The sequence below is a fragment of the Lycium barbarum genome, chromosome 1 (genome assembly GCF_019175385.1).
Source record: "Lycium barbarum isolate Lr01 chromosome 1, ASM1917538v2, whole genome shotgun sequence".
Taxonomy (NCBI): Eukaryota; Viridiplantae; Streptophyta; class Magnoliopsida; order Solanales; family Solanaceae; genus Lycium; species Lycium barbarum.
In genome coordinates this window covers 42,338,851-42,364,995 of record NC_083337.1, presented here as the reverse complement: position 1 = coordinate 42,364,995, position 26,145 = coordinate 42,338,851, and the positions used below count along the sequence as shown (strand labels likewise).

Here is a 26,145-nt window from a genome sequence, read left to right as displayed (position 1 = left end):
GAGTCTGTCGATGTTGTCTTACGGTGATCCCTTTTAAAAAAAATTGTCCCAGTTTCTGGTGCAAGGGATGTTGATCTTTTCAAAATGGCGAGACCGAGCCTACATAGGCTGCCTACGTATCCCACTAGGGGAATCAGGTCGAGCGTAGTTCAAATTGCAAGCGGAAATAAAATTGGAATTTTGAAGTGATGTGACCGAGGCCTATGCGGGCCGCCTACGTATCCCCCATGGGAATCAGGTCAGGCGTAGTTCATATTACAAGCGGAAATAAAATTGGAATTTTGAAGTGATGTGACCGAGGCCTATGCGGGCCGCCTACGTATCCCCCATGGGAATCAGGTCAGGCGTAGTTCATATTACAAGCCAAAGGATATTGATTGGAATTATACCCAAAAGACCTAAACTGATATAGGTTTGTCATGCATCCCGCCACGGGGAGTAGTGTCATTACATGAATAAGTGTTGCGGGATATTACATACAAATAAAGAAGGCTTCTAAATATAATATCTCTTGACGGCATCTGCGTTGATAGCTTTCGGCCAAATTTCGCCATCCATTTCTGCTAGGATTAACGCTCCTCCAGTCAATACTCGATGAACCATATAAGGTCCCTGCCAGTTAGGTGCAAATTTTCCTTTAGCTTCATCTTGACATGGGAATATGCGTTTCAGTACCAATTGCCCCGTTTTGAATTGCCTCGGTCTTACTTTCTTGTTGAAAGCTCTGGCCATTCTATTCTGATAAAGTTGTCCATGACAAACGGCATTCAATCTCTTTCCATCAATGAGCATCAATTGTTCGTATCGATTCTGCGTCCACTTAGCGTCACTTAACTCAGCTTCTTGGATGATTCTCAAAGAGGGTATTTCTACCTCAGCAGGTAACACCGCTTCTGTCCCGTAGACCAAAAGATAGGGTGTTGCCCCTGTTGAAGTTCTCACGGTAGTGCGATACCCGAGAAGAGCTAACGGCAGTTTCTCGTGCCAATGCTTGTAATTATCGATCATCTTCCTCAGTATTCTCTTGATGTTTTTATTGGCTGCTTCAACTGCCCCATTCATCTGAGGGCGATAAGGAGTGGAATTGCGATGAGTAATCTTGAAGGTATCGCAAATCTCCTGCATTAGACCACTGTTAAGGTTAGCGCCGTTATCCGTTATGATTGACTCCGGGACTCCGAATCGGCAAATAATGTTGCTCCGAACGAAATCCGCTACCACCTTCTTTGTTACCGACTTATGTGAAGATGCTTCCACCCACTTTGTGAAATAATCAATGGCTACCAAAATGAACCTGTGCCCATTCGATGCTGCTGGCTCGATAGGACCGATGACATCCATACCCCAACTTGCGAAAGGCCACGGAGAACTTGTCACATTTAATTCATTTGGCGGAACTCGAATCAAATCACCATGAATCTGACATCGGTGACACTTCTGCACAAAACGGATACAATCGGACTCCATAGTCATCCAGAAATAGCCTGCGCGAAGGATCTTCTTGGCCAGCGTAAAGCCATTCATATGAGGCCCACATGTGCCGCCATGCACTTCTTCAATCAAACGAGCCGCTTCTTTGGCGTCAACACATCTTAATAATCCTAACTCCGGAGTCCTCCTATACAGGATTTCTCCGCTTAGGAAGAAATGGTTTGCTAATCTCCGAAGCGTTTTCTTCTGAACCCTAGTTACCCCTTCCGGATAGTCTCCGGTCTTAAGATATTTGTTAATGTCGTAGTACCAAGGTTCCCCATCAGGCTCTTCGTCCACATAGAAGCAATGTGCATGTTGATCGTGCACGTTTATCTTGATAGGATCTATGCGGTTCTTGTCTGGATGCTGAATCATAGAAGACAACGTGGCCAAAGCATCAGCGAACTCGTTCTGTGTCCTTGGAACGTGTTTGAATTCGACCTTAATGAATCTCTTACACAAATCCTTTACGCAGTGCAAGTACGGAAGTATCTTCCCGTTCTTAGTTGTCCATTCGCCTCGCACTTGATGAACCAGCAAGTCTGAATCGCCTATAACCAGAAGCTCTTGTATATGCATGTCAGCTGCCATTCTGAGGCCGAGAATACAAGCCTCATATTCTGCCATATTGTTGGTACACGGGAACTTGATTTTGGCTGAAATGGGATAGTGCTGGCCTGACTCTGAAATCAAAACTGCTCCAATGCCGACCCCTTTAGAATTTGCCGCCCCGTCGAAGAACAGCCTCCACCCCGGGTACTCTTCTGCGATGCCTTCCCCGATGAACAACACTTCTTCATCCGGGAAATAAGTTTTAAGGGGTATGTATTCCTTGTCCACAGGATTCTCTGCAAGATGATCAGCTATCGCCTGCCCTTTGACAGCCTTTTGAGTAACATACACAATGTCAAACTCGCTCAACAACATTTGCCACTTAGCTAGCTTCCCCGTAGGCATAGGCTTCTGGAAGATGTACTTGAGTGGGTCCATCCTCGAAATGAGGTAAGTAGTATATGCAGACAAATAATGTCTCAACTTCTGTGCAACCCATGTCAAAGCACAACAAGTGCGTTCCAATAACGTATACCGTGCCTCGTAAGGTGTGAACTTTTTACTCAAGTAATATATCGCTCGCTCCTTCTTTCTTGTCTCATCATGCTGTCCTAATACACACCCAAAAGCATTTTCTGATACGGACAAATACAATAACAAAGGTCTTCCAGCTTCTGGAGGCACCAAAACAGGCGGGCTAGACAAATACTCTTTGATTTTGTCAAAGGCCCTTTGGCAATCTTCAGTCCATGTGGTAGGAGCATCCTTCCTCAATAACTTGATTATTGGTTCACATATCACCGTTGATTGTGCTATAAATCGGCTGATGTAGTTGAGGCGCCCGAGGAAACTCATCACATCTTTCCGACTCTTTGGAGCGGGCAATTCCTGAATGGTTTTTATCTTCGAGGGATCTAACTCTATGCCTCTTCTGCTCACAATAAAACCCAACAATTTCCCTGCAGGTACTCCAAATGCACATTTTGCGGGGTTCAACTTCAGATTATATCGCCTCAACCTGTCGAAGAACTTTCTTAAATCCGTTAGATGGTCTGAGCCTCTTTCGTGATTTGATGATGATATCATCCACATAGACTTCAATCTCTTTATGGATCATATCATGGAAAATGGTGGTCATGGCTCTCATGTAGGTAGCTCCTGCGTTTTTGAGCCCGAAAGGCATCACCCGATAGTAGTACACCCCCCAAGGTGTGATGAATGCTGTTTTTTCTGCATCTTCCTCATTCATTAGGATTTGATGATATCCTGCGTAGCAATCAACGAAAGACTGCAACTCATGCTTTGCACAATTATCAATAAGCATATGAATATTCGGGAGGGGAAAGTCGTCTTTTGGACTGGCTTTGTTGAGATCTCGGTAATCCACGCACACTCTAACTTTGCCATCCTTCTTAGGCACGGGAACGATATTGGCTAGCCAAGTGGGGTACATCGTAGTTCGTATGACCTTTGCATCGAACTGTTTAGAGATCTCCTCCTTGATTTTCAAACTCAAGTCTGATTTAATGTTTCTTTTCTTTTGCTTTATCGGAGGACAGGATGGATCAAGAGACAACTTGTGCGAAACAATGTCAGTGCTTAATCCGGGCATATCATCATAAGACCAGGCGAACACATCTATGTACTCTTTCAAAAGTTTGATCAATTTCTCCCTCTGTGACGGAGTTAAGTGGACGCTGATTCTTACTTCCATCATGATTTTTGAATTACCCAAATTTATGATTTCTGTTTCATCCAAATTTGGTTTTGGCTTATTTTCAAAATATTCATAATCTTTAGTTAATCCTTCAGGTCGCATATCTTCTTCGCATTCTTCATCATCTTGTTCGGCATTTCCTACGGGCTCGCTCGTTTCACTATGTGTCATATTCGAGGTATCAGCAGATCTATTAATTTGACTGCTGAAAATAAAAGAAAAATTGATTAAATAAAGATGGAAAACATAGATAAAAGCATGGCTGGAAAATTGCATTTAAACTTCAATAGTTGGGAGGCAAAACAACAAAAGCATAGGCACGATTCAAGCCTCAATTTTGAATCGTGTCTGTTTCATAAAATACTGAATACAGTTTTGTCTACCAAGACTCCCGAAGAAACGGGGGCGGGGTACAAGTCCAATTGTTCAGACGACATCCTGGCTCTGCAACCCGGATAGTCGGGTCTTCGGAACATCCACTTGAAACCATGTTGCACTCTGCTTCTCCTTCGATGATGAATAAGTTCTTAAAATTTTCTTAGGAGGTCGTCTTCCAGCCTTTCTTCTGACGCCTGGGCAGCGGAATCCCTGAGAAATGATTGATTCAGGAGCGGAACAGGCTTCGGCAAGGGACTAGCACTTCTTCTTTTGAGACTGGCTAAAGCAATCTCCTCAGGGGTGGGCTCATATCCGAGACCGAAAGTATGGTTGTGTCCGGGCAGTTGGATTGGTTCCACAATCCCATTCGAATTCAAACCGAGGCCTTGACCGGGTCGGAAACCGTTCTTCAGCATTTCCCATGCCACCATCATAAGCGCTTGTGGCAATTTTATTTTCCCTGCTTGAACAGCACACACAATCTCTTTGATGTGGAAAACAGATCCGTCTAGTCTTTCCACACTCTCAATAGGAGGAATCGAAACTTCCGGGTAGAGGGAATTGTTGCCTTCTCCATGGATTACCACTTCCTGATGATTCCACACGAACTTCAAACTCTGATGCAAAGTGGAAGGGACCGCACCAGCCATGTGGATCCATGGTCTCCCAATCAGCAAGTTGTAACTAGTAGATATGTCCATTACTTGGAATTTCACCATGAACTCCACAGGCCCAATCTCTAGAAATAAATCGATCTCTCCGACAACCTCTCTTCGGGCTCCGTCAAAACCTGTGACACTGACCTGACTGCCGTGGAGTTTCCCAACATCGATCCCTAAAGCTCGTAGAGTAACGACAGGACATATATTCACAGCTGAACCCCCGTCGACCAATACTTTGGAGATGAACTTATCCCTGCATCTGATAGTAATGTTTAATGCCTTGTTATGCCCCAAACCTTCAGGTGGCAGCTCGTCATTATGAAAAGAGACCCGGTGGGCCTCGAGGATCTCCCCTACCATAGCCGACAATTTTTCACTGGAAGTCTCGACCGGAACATAGGCTTCATTCAGTATTTTCACTAAAGCACTCCTATGAGCTTCAGAACTCATCAATAATGCGAATAAGGAAATTTGAGCTGGCGTTTTCTTCAGCTGTTCTACAACAGAGTATTCCTTCGTCGGCATTTTCCTCCAGAATTCTTCGACTTCAGCGTCTGTAATAGTTTTCTTCGAGCCATTCTCCTTGCTTGGCGCCCCTCGTGCCACCTCTTCGGGGGCATAGCATCGTCCAGATCTAGTTATCCCGGTGGCAACGGTTTCTACAACTATTCTTCCTTTTTCTTTGTCCTTTACCCCGGATTGATAGTCCCAGGGGACCGTTTTGGTGCTGTGAGAAGGTGCTGGGGCAACGAAAGCTGTGATCTTGGGCCTTGGAGTGAGTACTTCGAACGGGGCCCTCATTTGAACTGTGATTACGGGAGCAACACAAGCTGACGATTCGACCTTATCTCTTTTCTTAACCGGGACGATGGTCCCCTCCAGATTGTAATCTTCATCAATAGTGATCATGTGCGCATCTGCATTGCAGTGATTCGGTAACGGATTGTTGTTTATGTTCGGGGGAGCTTCCTTAAGCTGTATGACTCCTTCCTTGATTAATGCCTCAACTCTATCCTTGAGAGCAAAACAGTTTCCAGTATCATGCCCTGCAATTCCCGAATGATATGCACAATGTTTAGTCTCGTCATACCATCCTGGGATAGGATCAGGAGTTCTTCCTTGAATTGGTTGGAGTATCCCTGCCATTTTCAGCCTCTCGTACAGTTGGGCTAAAGGCTCGGCTAATGGTGTGTAAGTTCTGGTTGGTCTTCTTTCAACATTTGGGCGTGGTCTAGGGGTGTTTTGTGGGCGGTTTGGTGAATGGTACTGGGGTTGCGTTGCATAGGTTGGACGGTGTTGTGTTGGGTTTTGGTAGGAAGGGGTTCGAGGTGAATAATATGCTGGCTGAGTGTGATAGACGGGAAGAGGGGTAGGTGGGGGTTGGTAATAAGGCTGAGGTGTTTGAGTGTACTGGCTGTAGTGCGAGGGCTGAGGTGAGAAATGTTGGTGGGTTGATTTTTGGGTTGGTTTTTGATCTTGGACGGCCATGACTGGGGATACTCCGTCTCTCTTCTTCTTAGCAGGGTCCGCCTGAATGGCCTTACTTGTGGCTTGCAAGGCCGCAAGATTTGTAACTCTTCCTGTTTTTATCCCTTCTTCTATGAAGTCCCCCATCCTGATGACTTCAGCAAACTTCTGCCCAATGACACTTAACATTCTCTCATAATATGTGGGGTCCTTTAGAGATTGTACGAAAAGCATCGTCATTTCACTCTCTGCCATTGGAGGCTGGACTTTTGCTGCTTCTGCCCTCCAGCGCATAGCGTATTCCCGGAAAGTTTCTGTTGATTTTCTCTCCAGCTTCATCAAATAAAACCGGTCCGGGATAGTCTCAGTGTTGAACCTGAATCTGTCCATGAATTCCTGGGCCATATCTCCCCAACTGTGCCACCTCTGCGGGTCTTGGTATGTGTACCAATCGAGTGCCTCTCCAGTTAAGCTCCTTATAAATAGTTTCATTCTGATAGCTTGATTTTTACCCACTCCGACAAGCTTATCGCAATATGATCTCAAATGAGCCCGAGGGTTTCCCTTCCCGTCGAACATGTCAAACTTCGGCACCTTATATCCAGCAGGTAACTCAATGTCCGGGTGAATGCACAGATCTTCATATTCAAGTCCTTCACATCCCCTGTTGGTTTGGATGTTCCTGACTGCTTCCCTCAGACTGCGAAGCTCTTTTGCCACATCTTCGTCCGCTCTTGCCCTAGCTTCCCTTTCCAACTCTTCATAGGGGTCAACTTCTGGATGTTGCAAGGCCTGTGCCTGGGTAGTGAAAGGATGAGCTTCTGCCGCATACTGTGTGTTATGGCTGGCAATATGCGCCAATGGTGTATGGTGAACTGCTTGGTAGTTTTGGGTATGTGGGTTAATTTGGGTAATTGCAGGTTGAGGAATGTAAGGAGTAGCGAAAGGTTGTGAATTGGTTTGTTGGAAGTTAATTTGCTGGAGGTTGGCTTGTTGCTGGTCATTTGGTTGTGAAGTAGTTTGTTGTATGTTGGCTTGTTGCGGGATGGTTTGTTGTTGGATAGTTTGTTGCGGGATGGTTGGTTGCGGGTGGATCTGGTGTGGAATGGTTTGTTGTGGATTTGACTGTTGTGAGGCGGATTGTTGGTTAGTTTGTTGGGGGTTGGAGGTATTTGGATGGACTGTGTAAAGCGGAGGGTTTGAGGGAGAAGGTTGTGGTGCGGGTGAATCGACAGGCGAAAAGGATGGTGGAATTGTTGTGTTTGTTCTTTGTTCAGGGTGAGGGGCGTTCAGAGTGATGGACAGATTGGTGAGATTCCGCAGTCGCTCAATTTCGGTCTGCATATTGGCCATTTGCTGCAACAATTGGGCAATGAGTTCATCATTTCCCCCTCCTGAAGCCTCAGGTTCCTCTCTTGGAAGAGTGACGAGTCCCAAGCCAGTCTGTTCGGATGCCCCTGAATCATTCATATTGCCGGATGTTCGTGCTTTTGATCTCGTGAAGTATGGGTGGTCTGCCAGTTCACAGTCAACGCGAATCAACCTCTGGGGGATAGTAAAAAATAAACCTTTTAAGAATGAAGAAAGCTGTGTTAGTGTGGTCCGAATGATTGTTGTTTAAAATAATATGGAGATTTAGCAGATAATGTTGAAATAAGCACATGTTGCATAGCAAATAAGCACATATTGCGTAGCAAACATACATTTAAATAGCAAACAAAACATATTGCAAACAAACATATATTGAATAGCAAACAAAACATATCGGAAGGAAATCAATGCGTCCTATTATGCAAGGGACCTTTTTTGCCAAAGGTAGGCCTAGCGTGGATTTGAAGGATAACATATGTAGTCATGTGTCATTCCAGTGTGCTATTAATTGAAAACCCAAAACGAATACAATCCCAATGCAAAAGAAATTATTACAATCGCTATTGAACAAGTTAACTAAAATGAAGATGGCCCTTCGTCGCTCTTGAACCTCTTGGTTGCCCGAATTGACTGATCGATCTTTCGGCGATTTTGGGCAAGGTATGACATAGCTAGAACACCCCCTGTTTTGATGCCTTCTTTGATACAAGTATCGCCCTGTTCAGCCAGAAGTGTATCCAACTCTTGCATACTTTGCTCGTAACTAAGTGCTTGCTGCTTCCAATTCTCTGCTTCCCTTTCCTTTTCCTTAAGTTGCGCATGATGCTCGGCTTCAGAAACAAGACTTTTCTTACGCAATTGTCGGAGTAATATGCATGCTTCGGCTTCCCCATCTTTAATCCGATCTTTCAAACTAACGCCGGGTTTGATTGATTCCTCCAAATCAGCGGCCAGCCATTCCATATAGTTGTCCTCGCATCCAGCTTGATATCTATTTGGCTCAACTGAATCTGCTTTCATAGTTTCCCTCAGTTTCCACATGCGGATAACCTCCTTTAAAAAAGGGATTTTCCCTTCCTTGTAATCAGCTCGGTAATAGTCCATATCTGCCACTAAAGGTATGTTTTGCTTTCTTCCCGATTGCCTCAAAGTTCTTAGCGGGGCGTAAGGTTGCAGGCTTTGAAGTCCCATCAGAATTAAGAATGGTATAACCCTCGTTCTAAACACCAAACTCTCGGATGGAAACCAACTAAACATCCATTGAATTGAATCGTCGTCCAAATGGCTAAGAAATTCTACCCACTCTTTTACACATTTTGGCTTTTCAAATGGTCTACTCGTTAAGATAGCGCTTGGAACATGACCCAGAATGTGATTCTCACCCGTCGGCTTCTGGAATGCTAGACCCCCGTTGACTTTCTGAAGATGTTCCATCAGCCAAATTTGCAGAAGCAAGTTGCATCCTTCAAAATGCTTATACCCGCGCTTACAACGCCCTAATGCTCGGTAGATATCTGCCACGACCATAGGGACCAAAGTGTAGTGTTTCCCGTCGATGCCACCAAAAAGAGCCTTAGTTATAATAACAAGATGGGTGTGAATGTCTTTTGTGGTTCCTTTAGGAAATACTATAGTCCCTAAAAAACATACTGCGAAAGCGAAGCACCGTTTCTGCTTCCAAGAGTCATATGAGAAGAATTCATCCTGATGATCGACGAAACTCCTTTGATAACCGAATCTGTGATACAAATACTCGAGTGGTATCATAGACTTCCGCAAACATTCCACACCTTTACCCTCTCTGAACCCGAAGCTGTCAGCAAATTCTTTTGGTAAAGGTTGCCTCGGAATAATCATGCCACAATTTTGCCATTTTCTTGGTTTACGTAATAATGCCACATTTTCTATATAGCCCCCTATTTCCTCTAACAACGGAGTCATCTCAATGTTGCCAAATCTAAACACGACCCTCTTTTCATCCCAAAACACAGTTGCAGCCTCGATGATGTCTCTGCAGGGCTGGATATCCATCAAAGACGGTAAGTGTCCCAATGCTCCACGTACAACCCGCTGTCCGTAATCTCCTAAATCAATCCACCATGCTTTTAGTTGGGGAGGGACGCTCAAAACCATACTGAATCTCGGATAGGCGTTATGTTGACTCATGGCTACCTGCGTTCACGAATGGTTAGTTCTACCTAACTAGCACAGGGTCCACATAACACACATTCATCCTTCAAATCAATGCATATACCATGATGATTGTCGCTCGGGGTCGTAGACCCACTCGGACGTTTGGAAAAGGTTTACTAATGGACTTAATACACCTTGGGTATTAAGTCTCCTAGGCTCGTGCATGTCTTATAAAAGGCTTTGGTTTAGCTCTATCTTAGGCTGATTAGGAGTTGGTTTCCTATGACGCAAGGTTCCCCCAAGCGGACAACTTGGGAGTGGAAAGTCTGTGGCCGTCGACTGCACCGCCGATCGACTAAATCCACAAGATCAATCCAGCTAAAGGGTAATTTTAGTAGTGCACGGCCGCGATCCGCGAAACCGCTTAAGTGTGTGAATTTGTGTGAATTTTCCAGGAGTGGAAGAAATATGAGCGGAATGCCAATTTAGGGAAAGCAGTAACACATTATTACATAGAAGATTTTACATAATAAAACAAAACACTTGAAAGAACATAAAAGAAACAAACAAGGCAACAATAAAGCAAGCATAAAGAAAACAACAAAATATCCAACAATTCAATTATTAACCTAAATTTATTATGGTTAGAACCTAGAATATCCCCAGCAGAAGTCGCCAAGCTGTTATACCCCATTTTAACCGGAGTTAACGGAGTACAACATATTGGTGATTCCTATATTGCTTGTTTTAAGGAGTCGCCACCTAATTGATTTTATGGTGAATTAGGACACCTGATTATTTAACTAAGGTAAAGTTAAAACTAAACCTCTGTTAATGGTCTGCTTAACCAGTGTGATTCTAGGTAAGGGTTCTATATCATCCTAAAGGGAAGGGGTTAGGCATCCTTTAGAATCCGTTAAACACGGTTATCCGGTCAAACTTAGGTTAATTAATCAATGTTGGATATAGTATTTAAAATTTTTTAAAGAAAGCTTATGCAAATAAGACTTGTAAAAATATAACAATTTAGGCAAAAAAGAGGATTTTTAAAATGTCATTTTTGTTTATAAAGAAATAAGATTTTAAATAATAATGTTGTTAAAATGTGGGACTAATAATTCGCGTAAGGAGGATTTTAGAATACTATTCAAAATAGAAGTTTATAAATGTTGCTAAGATTCAACATAAAATACTAATATAACTTATTAAAAGGATAATAATTTGTATAAAAGGAGACTTCAAATATCATAAAATTTATAAATATTGTTAAGGTTTAAACATAAGAAAAAAATGCTGTTTAGAATGAAATTTGTAGGAAATATAATAATTCGCGTAAAAGAAATTGCAAGTGCCATATAAAATAACTTATAAATGTTGCAAAGATTTTAAATAATGCTGCTAATAAAAAATAAAGAAAAACTCACATGAAATATATGTGCAAAGAAGACGCGGGTTTGCATAATGCCTTGACAAAATATTTGAAACAAACTAAGCGATGATATATTGATTGATTTTGCGTTTTAGAAATTCAAAAAAAAAGATCTTTAATTCCTATTTGCATGTTAGTGATGTTTCAAAATTCTCAAGATAATAATATGTGAATCTTTTAATTTCGAAAAATATGAAATTAGGCTATTTGCAAATCAGTTATTATAAATAAGATAAATATTAGATGCTTATAAATAGTTTTGACATAAAAGAAAAGCACACGACTTATGGGATTGATCGTTAGTTTTTTTTTTTTTTTTTTTTTTACCTAACTACCCCTTTACTAACCTATCTCTATTAATCCTCAATAGTTCAACTGAGCTAAGGAAAAGCAAAAAAAATAAAAAAAATACGAAAGTGTTAGTCAAATAATACATACAAGTTAAAGGCATAAAATAAAACAAAAGGGGCATAAATAAAATTAAATGGGCTCGGCCCATTTTGAAATTGCTATTTGCTGTTGGGCTTCGGCCCAGCAGCCCTTTTGGATCTGGGCCGCTGCTGGGCTTCGGCCCAGCATTTTTATTGTTGTTGTTGCTGCTGTGGAATTGGGCCTCTGCTTTTCTAGACTGCTGTTGGGCTGGACGCGGAGAGTATTATGTTGGGCTTTTGGCCCAACATCGAATGTGGAGGACGAGTCCTTGGACTCACATGCGATGGTCGTGCATAAGAATGAAAGGAAATGGATTAGTATATAATAAAAAGACTACGACCTAAATAAAGAAACTAAGCGTACTGATTGGATTAGCACATAACACAATAATAGGACATTTAGAGAAAATGTTCAAGCTCAAGTAAGCTAATAATAAAGAAACGACTGAAGCCCGTGTGATCTGTTTCATATCATTGAATAACTTAGGCCCCAATGAATAGAGAAAGGAATTCCCAAAATCATCAACACTTAATAGTAGGACTAACTATCTAGGATGATACCTTCGATATATGTTAGATATACCATCATATACACGTTACGATAGATATACAGAGTTGAATATACTCTGTGTATATGAGTATATACCCTTGATATACCACCAGAATTTTAATCACACAAGAGGAGAAACAAATTTAGAAAAATCATGCTATTTCCCTTTAAAGAAACCCAGGATCATGTCTCATTAAATCAGCATAATGAAGAGGCAGTCTTTAACCAAACAATCTAGTTTCATGCAGTTTTAGACAATAACTTCCCTTCACATGTTCAATTCAAATCAAACAAACTTGACAACACATCACACAAGCAGGGTCTACAGACCAACAAAACAGACATTGCCAACTTGACAGAGACCTAAGCGAGGCAGCAACCATGTGAAAACAAGTTATGCTCTCAGGAAATGTGTCAGATCAGCTTTCAAAAAAAACAACCAATTGACTAATCATACTTTCGCTATCGAATCTGTTTCAGGGTCAGTGAATGTAAACAGTATGGTCGTATGTTTATCATTACTCAAGGAACAACAAAGGAATGAAAAAATCTAGACATCAGGTTCATGACTGAAACAGACAACATCACTGATCGAGATGAGGTGTCCTAAAATCCATATGATTCATACAGACAAACACATTTGGACAAAGCCTGAACAAACTTAAACATGCTTGTAATCATCTTAATAGGCACATAATCAGATTTTAGCATAATCTAGTCAAATCACAAAGCATGTTGATACTAGACCAATTATATAATTTGAGCAGTATGAAAAGCTAAGCTATAGACACACCAATGACTACAATAACTGCCAGCAGGTTAACTACTGGGCTAATATAATCCATACTTAAACCCAATAGCAATTGAACTAAATTAAACCAAGTAACACATAAGCCTAAGTCCAATGCTATGACATATATGCGTAGTATCAACCCCCTTCATAAATTTAAATGACATAAGCTTGCAGGAGACTTGCTCAATCACACCAGTTGAGTCCACAGTGCAGTCATGTTCATTTAAGATTGTTTAAGCTATAAATAGCACATAAGACATGATTATTCAAGTGCATTAGCATACTTAGCTTAATAGACTAAGATGAGGAAAGCATAAAAAGCGCATCATTATTCAATACTACATTACTTTGCAATGAGGAAATGACATGTTCATACATCCGAGGAACTGGACTAACATCGACTAGTATTCAAACATGTGTGAATTTAGATTCGACACAATCATTAGCCCAAAAATATAAGAATTTAAATGGCACTATATTAGACCACACCAGCTAACTAAAGGCGACATACCATAAACATGGCTTGACTATACAAACTGAATCAACTAACACAGGAGCGTATCAAACTTAGCGTATAAACACGTGAAAACTGCCAAAAAAAAAACTGGAATCAACTAAATAATGAAGAATTGTTCACAAGCTAAACTAAGTTATCATAGAAAACAGGCTTAACCACACAGGCAAACAAACACAGAAAAAAAGCTTATCTATTAAACTAAGTCAACTTGACTAAACTAACATGCTTGAATCACGGAATAACAGACCAAAATAACACAAGGCAACCAAAAAGTGCGAAAGAAATTTAAATAAAAGAAATGGAGGATCACCTGCTTTGAGTGCAGCGAAATGGGTGCAGGGTTTCCAATCCACACTCGAAAACTATTAGATCTGAGCTTGTGGCGCTCGGATTCGCGGCAGCAACAAGGGGAATGAAAAATAGAAAAAATTGATTTTTGGGTTCTTGACTTACTAAAAACTAATATTTTTTAAAAGATTCAAGGCGACTCCAACTTTAAATTCTTGGGGGGGGATTTAGTGAATCAAAACAAAAATTCTATTTTTCTTTGGGGGTTTTCTGACCTCTTCGTCAGAAAGGTTTTTTTTTTTTTTCTTTTCTTTTTGTTCGTGTTTTTCTCCTTCGTTCTCCCTCTCTCCGTTCCTCGATTCAACTCCCTCTTTCTCCTTTCTCCGATCTTCTTTTTATAGGGTTGTTTTTGTTTTGTTTTTGCGCTGAAGACAGAGTGAGGAGGAGCGGGGGAGACAAAGTTAAGTGGGGAACAGGGATGAGTGGAGGAAGCGGAGAAGAAGGAGGAAAAGGGGGGGAAGTGGGAGCGGCGGCGAGGGAGCGGGAAAGGAGAAGAGGCGGCTAGGGTTTTTTTGGGGGGTGAAGGGAGGCGGAGATGAAGGAGAAAGGAAAAAGGGGGCGGAAATGAAGATAAGGGAACGTTTCCCTTATTTTGCTGAGAAATGAATTGGACCCGGTCCATTTGTGGACCGGGTCAAATTTTAGACTGGGTATTAAAAGAACGGACTATTAAATTAAACATGGACTGATCTAAAAAAATTGAGATAAAACATATGGTCTAGTCCAAAAAATATTAGGAATTAATCGGACTTTGATTTGTGGTCCGGTAAGTCAAAATACGGACTGAGTGCAAGAAATAGTTTGGCTTCTAAATTTGAATAAGAGACACATTTTGATTGACGATGTACTAAGGGTGCCAGAATATCACCTAATACGGAAATATGTAATTAAAAAAAAAGATCCGGGTAAAAATTATATGATGTCGCAAATGACCGTGCTATAATATTTAATGACAAACGCTATCATTTAAATGTGCGAAATAAATGTGATGTGTGTGCGGAAGTTGGTAGAAACGTCGAGAAATGCAAGTTTCAATAATACTAAATAATAGTAGCAAATAAATAGCGGTAGTAATACTGCTAATAATGATAACAATAATGATAATGCTGATAATAATGGTGATAAAAATAATAATAGATATAATAATAATAGTACATAACAAATATTGATAATTAATAACAAATAACAATAAGAATAGTGATAATAATTAATAATAATAATAAGTATGGTAGTAATTAATAATAAAAAAAATGACAATTATTGATAATAACAAAAAATGATAATAAATTAATAATAATAACAGTAATAGTGGTAATAATAATGATAATAATAATAAGAAATAATAATGATGATAATAATAATAATAAATAACAATTATTGATAAAACAATGATAATAATTAATAATAAAAATAACTATGATAATGATGATTAATAATTAATAACAAAAATAACGCTGATAATAATGATTAGTAATTAATAATAATAGTAACAACAACAATAATAATAATAATAATAATAGTAATAATGGAAATAACAAGAATAATAATAATTAATGATAATTAGTAATAAATGATAATTTAAGAATAATAATAATAATAATAATAATAATAATAATAATGATGATAATAATAACTGCAGTAGAATAAAAACGTGGGTGTTAATAAAAGACAAATAATTATAGTAAAATTTAAATGCATATTTTTTAATTTCTCAAAATACCAGAAGTATAAATAGGTATTTCGGAGGAGAGGCGGGACAAAATTGGGTGTCAACAGGTGGAATTGACCGGAATATGCTCTAAGGTAACTGTGGACCTTGTATTCCCCCGCCACATAACTTGTTACCGTTTTTCTCATTCTCTCGAAGCACTTGACAGCATGAGAACACGGCATGTGATACGTTTGCCACTTACCACAAGTGCACGTTCTTGTTGCCTCATAAACGTTATGCACGTTGCCACCCTTACCGTTGTAATAACCCGTCCTAACTTCATACACATGTTGAATTGGGTCAAACTCGGTCATTTGGTGACGCTCACATTTTTTCCTATAATGCTCCATAGTTTTGAAGGGCTTTGGCATCCATGTCCCGCCGTCGGCTAATATCGCTCTGGCCTGCCTTGTCCTAACAACAAATCGCTCCACCACCTGCTTGAAAGTCATTCTCACCATTGTGGTGACAGGTAGTCCTCGAGCAGATTTCAGCAAGCCGTTGAAAGACTCTGAGCAGTTTGTTGTGAGCATGCCCCATCTTTTTCCTCCATCAGCATGAAGCGTCCATTTTTCAACATCGAGCTTCATCAGCCAAACGTATGCGGGTTCACTCACTAACCTGATCAGATCCATTTTTGCAGCCCATTTTCGTTGTTGATGCTCCATCGCAGCCCCCCACATCAATTTGTTTAGAGTGCCATTGTGAAAAGTTGATTCCAAATTTGCCTTCAAGTGCCTTAAACAATAGCGATGGTAAACAAAGGGAGGCTGCCACCCCGGTAAATTATCCATATTGTGCAATATGCCTTTATGACGATCAGACAGCATGCATATGCCGGTACGATCCTTAATAACATAAGTTTTCAAATGGGTCAAAAAGATCCTCCATGTGTCGTTGCTCTCGTTAGCGGCAATTGCGAAAGCAAGAGGAAATATTGACCCATTGGCATCCATTCCTATTGCAATTAGGAGCTTGATGTCGTAGGCACCATATACATGCGTACCATCTATGAATGTCCAAAATACGAAGTTGAAGATTTTACCCTCTATAAGTCGCCACCCTACAACAGTACCATGATTAAAATGTTGTAGAGCTGCCATATACCTTGGCAGCGATCGAAAAGAAGTATGCCAATTTCCAAAGACCATCTCAAAAGCGCGTCTACGCCCGAGAAATCCCTTTCTGTTGCTTATAGTTTTTCTATATATGGCTTGAACGTTTCGAATACAATCTTTGATGGGGAACCTGCACAAGTTTAAACAAACAACATTTAGTAATGATCTTTCAATTGACATAAGACATATAATGTACTAGGTAGGATAAGTTACCTTGGCGTTTCGGCAATGTCTTTAAGTAACACTTGAGCAGTCATGTTTGTATCTAAATTATAATGATCTACTCGATTTTCTTCCATATCACAAGTGTGTCTTTCGCGGAATTTTGTGATAGCCCACATACCATCAGGCTTAACAATTCCCCGAAGCAACCACTCACAGCCTTGATACCGTCGTTTACAAACTAGCCTCCATATCTTTGAGGTTGATAGATGAACCTTAAACTCCCTCATGTCCTTAAAACAATAAATTTTGACAGCCCGTTGCAAAGCTTTTTTGGATGCGAACAACATTCCCTTTGCAAGGTAGCATCGATCTTTGTTGAGATCCTTAGGTTCAATCCAGGTTTTTAAGCGACTATCATAATCTTCTCTTGTGAAGACAAATGCATCATCACGACCCTGCAAGCTATCAAGATAAGGGATATTTTTAGAATGCCACTGAATTGGGCTTTCAGAAGTTGGTTTTTCAGCCATCGATGGTGGTATGTGGTGGTGTATTGGTTCTTGTTGGTTTTGGCTTTGAGGAATATTGTTGGTCATACCAACTTGAACATCGTCATCGTCTTCATCATCGGTTACCTCTGCATTATTAGCTATTTCATCATCATCACTTGATGATGACTCATAATAATTAGGAAAATCTTCATTATTAAGTGCATTCATCCTCCTACATGAAAAATAACATATTTTAAATACCAACTTCATACATATATATAGATAAATTAATATCAAGGTGATGAACTTACTGTTGTTCATAAGCACTGTCATGGTGTGGAGAATGATCAACTCCACCAAACTGAGAGGATTGACCAACATCCATATTTGGTACCACTGGTGAGTTTTGAGAATAGTTCCTATAAAGATTTGAAAACTGGTTATTACCAATTCATACAACAAACATATGCTACTACACGTAATAATAATATAAAAAAACTCATATTTACCAATTTTCATTGTAAGCTTGATTAAATTGCTGGGTTAGATTTTCCAGCGGCACTTGACCACTCAAAATGTCTCCATAGGAATTAAAGTCCCCATATGTTTTACCATGAATAGGCTGGACTTGAGGGATTTCTTCCCGAGGTATCTTTTCAACATACATCTCAAGAACATTAATGAATACTAAATCACGATATTCTTCCGGCGATCCCAAATAATCACTCAAAGATTCATCATCGTTGATATTGTGCATGCCATAACGCATTACACCGTTTGATATTGTTTGTGGATATCTGCCAGTTATTGAGATTCCAAACTCAGTGGGTGTAGTTTTCATTCTTTCGTGCATGTACATGACTAGTGTTTCATAATCTAAATTTGTTGGAAATTTAACATGGGCTTTTGGTTTGGTACTATAACGAATGGTGTAATTGTCCTCGACGATATCTCCATCCCAAAATAGTGAAACCTTAACACGTGAAGCATTTTGAGACATTTTTTCAATGAAGTTTGATTTTTTTTTATGACTTGGAAGACTTACACTTATGCAATTGATGAGTTATTCACTCGTCAAGCCTTCAAGTTAAATAGATTCCTGAAATCGTCACGCGTGGTGTGTTGTCAAATCAATACTTATAGTGCGCATTAAAATGGTGCGCAATACAAAACGGTCAAATATTGCAGCAACGTATTGTCAAATCAAGCCTTTATGTGTCATAGATTCCTGAAATGTTGTCAAATCAATACTTATAGTGCGCATTAAAATGGTGCGCAATACAAAACGGTCAAATATCAAATCAATACTTATAGTGCGCAACACAAAATGGTCAAATATTGCAGCAACGTATTGTCAAATCAAGCCTTTATGTGTCATAGATTCTTGAAATGTTATGGGTAACGTGGTGCACTTTCACGCACAAAATCTGTGCGCGAAAGGGGAAAATATGCTTAAATTAGGCACGCACAAAATCTGTGCGTGAAAGGGTTAAATATATTTTTCCACTTTCACGCACAGATTTTAGGGTTTATGGTGCACTTTCACGCACAAAATCTGTGCGTGAAAGGGTAAAATACATTTTCCACTTTCACGCACAAAATTTGTGCGTGAAAGGGCATAACGTCATTTCACGCACAGATTTTAGGGTTTATGTGGTAGTTGCTGCACTTTCAATTTACGATATGAAACAATAATAAAGACTAAATATGCAAAAAAAAAATATGTTATTTACGATAAATTTTACAACACTAATGTATATACACTATCGAGGATGGGTCCCACATGTAGTATGCCGGAGACTATCCCTGGGCCTAAGGCTCATATCATCCCCACCGCCCTCGTCATCGTCTCCATCGCCTTTTTTCCTCTTAATAACAGGGCGCTCCAAGTCATGATCATCATCTCTTTGCCTGGCACGTGCTCCCTTGACTAGAACGTGCTTTTTCTTGGGATCTGGTCCCGCTGGCACACTCAGAACCTCAGGCTGAGTTAGGTCTGGTATCTCGAACTCTACCTCGTCGGGAGTCGCCACCTCAGGCGCCGAAGGATGAACCTGAAAAGTATATAATAATTAGTACCATTTATTATTTATATTGAATACATTAACGTTATTTATTTAATAGAACCTGTGTGTCAACGGGCGCCTGAGTAGGCTCCTGAGATAGGTGTGGTGGTGAATATGAGGTAGTCTCCTGGATGGGTCGCTCTTGTGGACCCACAGGCGTAGAACAATGAACCTAAAATAATATATAAATAATTTGGATTTGATGTATTCTAAAACGGAACTGAAATAAAAAATAATTAATAAATTATTTCCACTTTATTGTAAAAGTCAAACCTGTGTGTCGACGGCCTCCATAGATGCCTGGTGAGAGGGCTCCTGAGCGGCCGCTGGATCAGGAGATGCAGATGGTGCCACATCAAACACGAAGTCCTCGAACATGGAGTCATCGAACTGCAAATGTAGGCCACCCTGTAGAACACGAACAAGCCGCTCACCTTGTGGATCACGAACTGGTGGATCTGAAAGTGAAGGCCAGGGCACATAACCTGAAAAAAGGTCCGGCGTATACAGAGGTGTCTGTGAAGTCGACGGCCGGTAATGAGAAGTCGATGGGTTATCTGTCGACGGAGCGTCATCACCTCTGCCAGCCCTAGCTCCTCTGCGACGGCCACCAGCTCCTCGGCGACCACGGCTACCTGCTGCCCCAGGTGGGGCACGGGGAACACGCTCATGGAGACGCTCAAAGTCATGTGCCTGTCTCATACCAGTCTCGTCAAGCTCAATCATCCGTGCTACGTACTCCACCGTCTCGGGGGACTCCGTACTGGCAGTGCTCTCATAGCGCATCGTCTGAACGGTCCGTACCTGCAAATGTTTGTCAATATTAACAATTGAATAAATTTGTAAAGTAGTACATAAGACGATGGTTTAAGTTTAAGACTAATAAAACTTACCAGCGCCTCATACGCTCCTGCGAGAGCTACATATCCCAGGCCATCTGGACGACGCCTAGAGGGGTTGCCAATAATGATACGAGTGATCCGCATGTACCACTCCATGTACACATGGATGGGAGTGTCATGTCCGACCACCGCTAGGCTCGCCATCCTCACATCCCAACTCTGGACCTGCTGCAGCATATGGAGTCACCATGCATCATCGACGCCCGCACGCTCGTCCCTCACATAGTGGTCATGCTCCCAAACCGTAGCCACGGGTATATTCTGTACATACCCAAACTGCCGTAACACGCGGTCGGGCGCGTGATACTCAACGATATCCATATGTATCAATGGACACCGCGACATCCACATGTGCTGACCAGCCCTACAAAACGCCGGCAGCTCATCCAAAATATGATCATACGGCGTCTATATAAAAGCCTGTAAAAAGAATTGAACTAGTTAACAACAAAAGACTAAAATAGTAGTTATGTGGTCTAGCGTGTGAATCCAAAATATGAACATACCGTCTGCGCCGTCATGCGGTCTAGCTGATCCCTAAACGGGAGAAGGCTGTGGTGCGTCTCCACACGTCGGCGTACGCCTCGCGACCATCTCCGCGCGTATGGCATCGGGACAGTAAGATAGTCAGCGGGAGCGTCAGCTGGTATGGGCTGAAAAGGTCTCAACCTAGTCCACACCCATATCTAATATAGTCAATTAAAAAAAAAATATCAGTCGTCGTTTTAAATAAATATATTTTGTGTATAATTACACACACTTAAATATATTACCTGAAGAAGCGAGCAAAATGCAGGGACCTCTACCCTCGTGCCCATAGAACATCGGCATAATCCTCGATACATATAGCCCAGCACAGCAGCGCCCCAACTATAACATCCTATCTCGGCGAGATCGTCGATATACCGAAGATTCCTCAAGCTCATATGCGAACCCGAAGTGTTCGGGAATAGGATGGCCCCGAATATGATAAGTAGGTATAGACGCGCACGTCGATCAACATCAGCCTGAGGCGTGTCCTCTCCAATCGGATGCTGCATGTCTGTGAGGCGCAAGTGAGCGTAAAGGGCCGACAACAAAAGCCGACTCTGGCCGGAAATATGACCATCCAGAGCCGCGAAACCGGTGAGCCTAATCAACTCACCCCGGTAAGGCGGCAGCACAGGAGGCTCCTCAATATACAATGGGCGTCCATCAACCTGTAGCCCATAAATGACCTCCACATCCTGAAGGGTAATTGTAGCCTTACCGGTGCGGAGATGAAATGTGTGCGTCTCCGGTCGCCACCTCTCAATCAATGCCGTCAATAGCGACCTATCGTGCTGTACCCGACCAACTTCGACGCACCGGTAGATACCGCCCCGACGTAGTATATCCAGGACACGAGGATGTGGTGGGCGAGCAGCTAAGATCTCCCATGTGAGTCCCCTAACCGGGTACGGACCTGAGACTCAGGCTGCAGGTCGGATGTCCATATATGTTGCGATCTATGCTCGGGCTGAAGATACAGTAACTCTCGGTCGAAGGGCCCCGGATCAAGAGGGTGGTAATCCATCTATTTTACGCATTTTAAATAAATCATTAACAAGTAGTATTAGTATTAGTTATGTAATCTTTTATCGAATATTTTATTAAAGATTGTGGTGACCCATCTGTTTTACGTATTTTAAATAAATCATTAACAAGTAATATTAGTTATGTAATATTTTATAGAAAATTATATTAAGGGTTTTCAATCCTAAGCTACGGGTTAAGAATCCTAAACTAACGGTTTTCATTCCTAAAATATAAAGATAAGTCAAATAATTAACAATTAGTTAGCATACAATTAGTATAAATAATTAATAAATAAACAAATAACTAACTAATCAAATAATTAACAAGTTATTATCACATATTTAATAAATAAACAATTAAGTAACTAATCAAAAAATTAATAAATTATTATCGTATATTTAACAAATAAACAATTAATTAACTAATGAAACAATTAAGAAATTATTAACAAATAAACAATTGGCTTAACAAAAACAAAATAAATAATTAGCCAGTCTAACAATTAATAAATACTTAAGTCGCTAATCCAACAATTAACAAATACTTAAGTCGCTAATCCAACAATTAACAAATACTAAATAAACAAGCAATAAATAATTAACTAATTAACAATAGATAAACAAATAAAAAAAAAACGAAAAAATGGGTAGTCCCAACAGTGCACGGACTGCCCAAAAACGCAAAAAAAAAAAAAAGGGAAATGCACCACAGTTATACAATGATCATGCTTAGGATAATAATATATTTAACAATGTAATAGAAAATTCATAGTGAAATACCTAGATTGAAGCTTTTTTTGAGTTTTTGAAATATGTTATACGCCGCTCTATTCCGAAATCCAACCTTAGAAACTTGTTCGTACACTTCAATATACCAAGAATATTGAGTTTTGGATTGAAAAATAACACGAAATTATCGTTTTAAGGGGGGTGGGACCACTGGAACGGGGTTTAATGGGGGTGGGGAAGGGAGCAGTCACTGGTGGGGAAGATGGGGTCAATATATGTTGACCCATTCACGCACGAATTTCGTGCGTGAAAGGCCTCATCTGCAATTTTGCAGTTTGGTCCTTTCACGCACGAATTTCGTGCGTGAATACTACTTATGTTTTTTTTTTTTTTGTACTAGTTTGGTTCAACTTTTTATTTTTTGTGCTACTTTAGTCGCGGATTCCTTTCTTTGCCACATCATTCCTTAAGCCTATCATCTCTTACGGGAGTACTAATTTCATAGCGAATAAAAATAGAGGGGTAAAAAAGTACCCGTAAAGTTAAAGTGTGTAACTAAGTTCTCGGGACAACTTTGGGGAGGAACTTATGTATTTTTTCTTTGAAAAGTTAGATATAGTTGATTTACTTAACTCATAATTCTAGATCGACTCTTATGTCCCACTCTTTACCTAGTGGTCAAGAGTCTTATATTGGTTGTCAGTGGGTTGTTTGATCTCCTCTATGATTTTGGCAATCATTGCCTTGTGAACTAATTTTTGAAGTTAAATCTTAATGTATATTTTGTTTAAATAATGGTATTAAAGCGAAACTCATATGAGTATTATTTTTTATTTATTAGATGTTAAACTTCATATTATATTGCTCCACGCTTTAAATGTCTAGTTCTGAATATGCAAGGATGTTAGAGTATCACATTTGTTATAAGTGGGTTATTAGATCACTTATAATCTTGAATAATTCTCACCTCATGAACTAATTTTTAAGTTTGAATAAGCTCAAAATCTATTTTTTTTTAATCACTTAGGGCTCGTTTGGTTGGAAACAACTTATCCCGGGATAACTAATCCCGGAATAAGTTATCCGGAATTAGTTATTCCACCCTCAAGGCGGGAAGGCTATAATCCCGAAATAACTAATCCCGAAATTAGTTATTCCGGAACTATTTTTACTTATCCTTCACACCAAATGACCCCTTATAGTACTCAAATAATAACACTATGACTCCGAATTGAATTGAGGTTTTGGCCCTCTGTATTTTAGATTAGAAGCAATCATCTCCTATCATTTCATTAGTTGTAAAGATTCTTCGTGTTTAACGGATCTTATTATATATATTGATCTTTTTGTAAAAAGAACGGTGCAAATAAAAGACAGTTCAACAATAATGCCCCCACAGTTGCCGTCATCGCTACAGTAAAACAGAGCTGTTAGTTCAACGGCTCAATTCCTCCTCCAGCTGTCACTTCTTTCCACTATAAATAACCTCCTTTTCCACTCTTCTTTCCCCATCACTCAAGCCCATACTTTCTCTCTCTACAAATTCAAATTTCACTTTCACTTTTCTCTATCAATTCATCCAAATGGCGCAAGTTAGCAACATAATTAAGGCCTTCATCCTCGCCGTCGTTCTCGCCGCCGTTGCCACGTCAGCACAGGAGGTCGGTTTAGCTCCAGCTCCGTCGCCGGACGCCGGGGCAGGGTTCTCCGTGCCGGTTTCCGGTGCTTTGATCGGAACATCTCTGATCGTCTCTCTGTTCGCTTCATTGAGGAATTAAAACAATTATATCGATTTAATTGTTTTTGATTTGATTGGATTTTGGATGTTTTATTGTAATCGAAATGCTATTATTCGATTGATTCTTTTGTGTTTGTATATGGAGTGAGGAGTGTTATTGATAACTTTCTTTGTAATTTTCGTCAACATTTGCCTATTGTAAATGTGATTTTGTTATTGCGTATTTTAATTTTTTATTCAATTGGACTTGGATGAAAATTGTTTCTGGGATTATTGATGATGAGAAAAAGTTTTTACTGATTGAAGATCAAAGGCATTTATTTACTCTGTTTTGTGCCTTGCAATGCTCTGAATCTATTGGTAAAATGAAGACCCAACTGAATGTCTAATTTCCACTATCATTAACATAAAAACTAAATATTAAATATATTAATTAAAACACGATTATGCTTCATATGATATAAAACAATAATAGGCTCGATATTTGCTTGACCAAACATAATTTTTTGGTTTAAAAAAAAAAAAACTTCCCTATAGTTTTTGTTTGTTTGTTCCATCAAATAAGTAAGGAACTAAAACAAGAGATCTCATATTATTTGGCTAAATCTTTGCCTCTTTAGTAGACAGAAGACACACATAAAAAATGGGTGGGTCCACGTTAAAATTGCCCAATATTTGTTGTTTGTTCTATCAAATAAGTTTTAAACTAATTTGATTTTTTCTTCAAATGTTATTGTTTGAAAAATTAGATATGGCTCCCAATAATTATTGTTTTCGGCCCCTTTGTTATTCTTGACGAAATTATCTTCTATGATCAATTATGTACAAAGATTCTATAAAGATTTTGTATTTAATTTATTAATATCTTATGTTAATCTTTTGTGAAAAGGGATATATTACCAAAAAAAAAAAAAATCTAATGGCCTATACGAACAGATGTCCCATCTTAAACAATTTCAATGCTCAAGATATTTGGTAAACCATAATATAGGTAGGCCAACCACCACGTTCTAGCATGTTACTACCCATCAACAACTCCTATTTGTTAAAAGTTTTAAATCTATATATATAATAAAGCTAGACATAGACAAGGTGATGTGGCATCTCTCTATGGCCACCATTCCTATTTATCTTTTTTCTCCTTTTTTTGACATTTTTTCATTTCTTTAATTGTTTTTGTTTGGTTGGAGAAGGCAATATTTAAAGAATTGCTGAGGTATTTTGGTGATAAAAATCCTTAACTGCAATTAATCATCTATTAACGTAAATGAGTAATGATTACAATTAAACAGTAAGTAACGTTCTTGCTCCTGGAAAGTCAGCCCGTTAATTGCTATTAAAAATCCAAAACAGTATGATCATGTGAAGCAAAACGACTCAAACAATGATAACCCAAAAGAACCTTCTTGTCTTTTCATTCTATATTCAAGCTTTTTACCCAGATAGGCATATATATTTTTGACTAGATATATCATCTTCTTATTTTGGATTTTAATGATAAATCTGACACTGATTCATGATCTTCCGAGTACAAAACTAACTAATATTGGTGAGTACTTTTTACTATTTATTTGTGTTGTCAATTTTACTTTGTTCCTTTCTCTCTCATCCTCCTCTAAACAAGCATGAATACCAATTGTGTCTATTGAATTAAATTTTGTTGAAAGACAATAGACAGTATTGTTATGGAGTCATGGAGAATATCACTCGGCCTTATGATGAAGAGGTCAGTTATATTCTTTCCTACAATAACAATAATAATGTTTATGTCTTAATTCTAAATAAATTGAAGTCGGCTATATGAATTTTCACTGGTCATGTCATTCCATATAATTCATCGAAAGAATT

The 26,145-nt window shown here is 39.6% G+C and overlaps 1 pseudogene; it reads right to left on the bottom strand.

Moving 5' to 3' along the window:
- Positions 1 to 289: 289 nt before the first annotated feature.
- On the bottom strand, positions 290 to 20,158 carry LOC132611562 (uncharacterized; annotated as a pseudogene).
- Between the last annotated feature and the right edge of the window lie 5,987 nt (positions 20,159 to 26,145).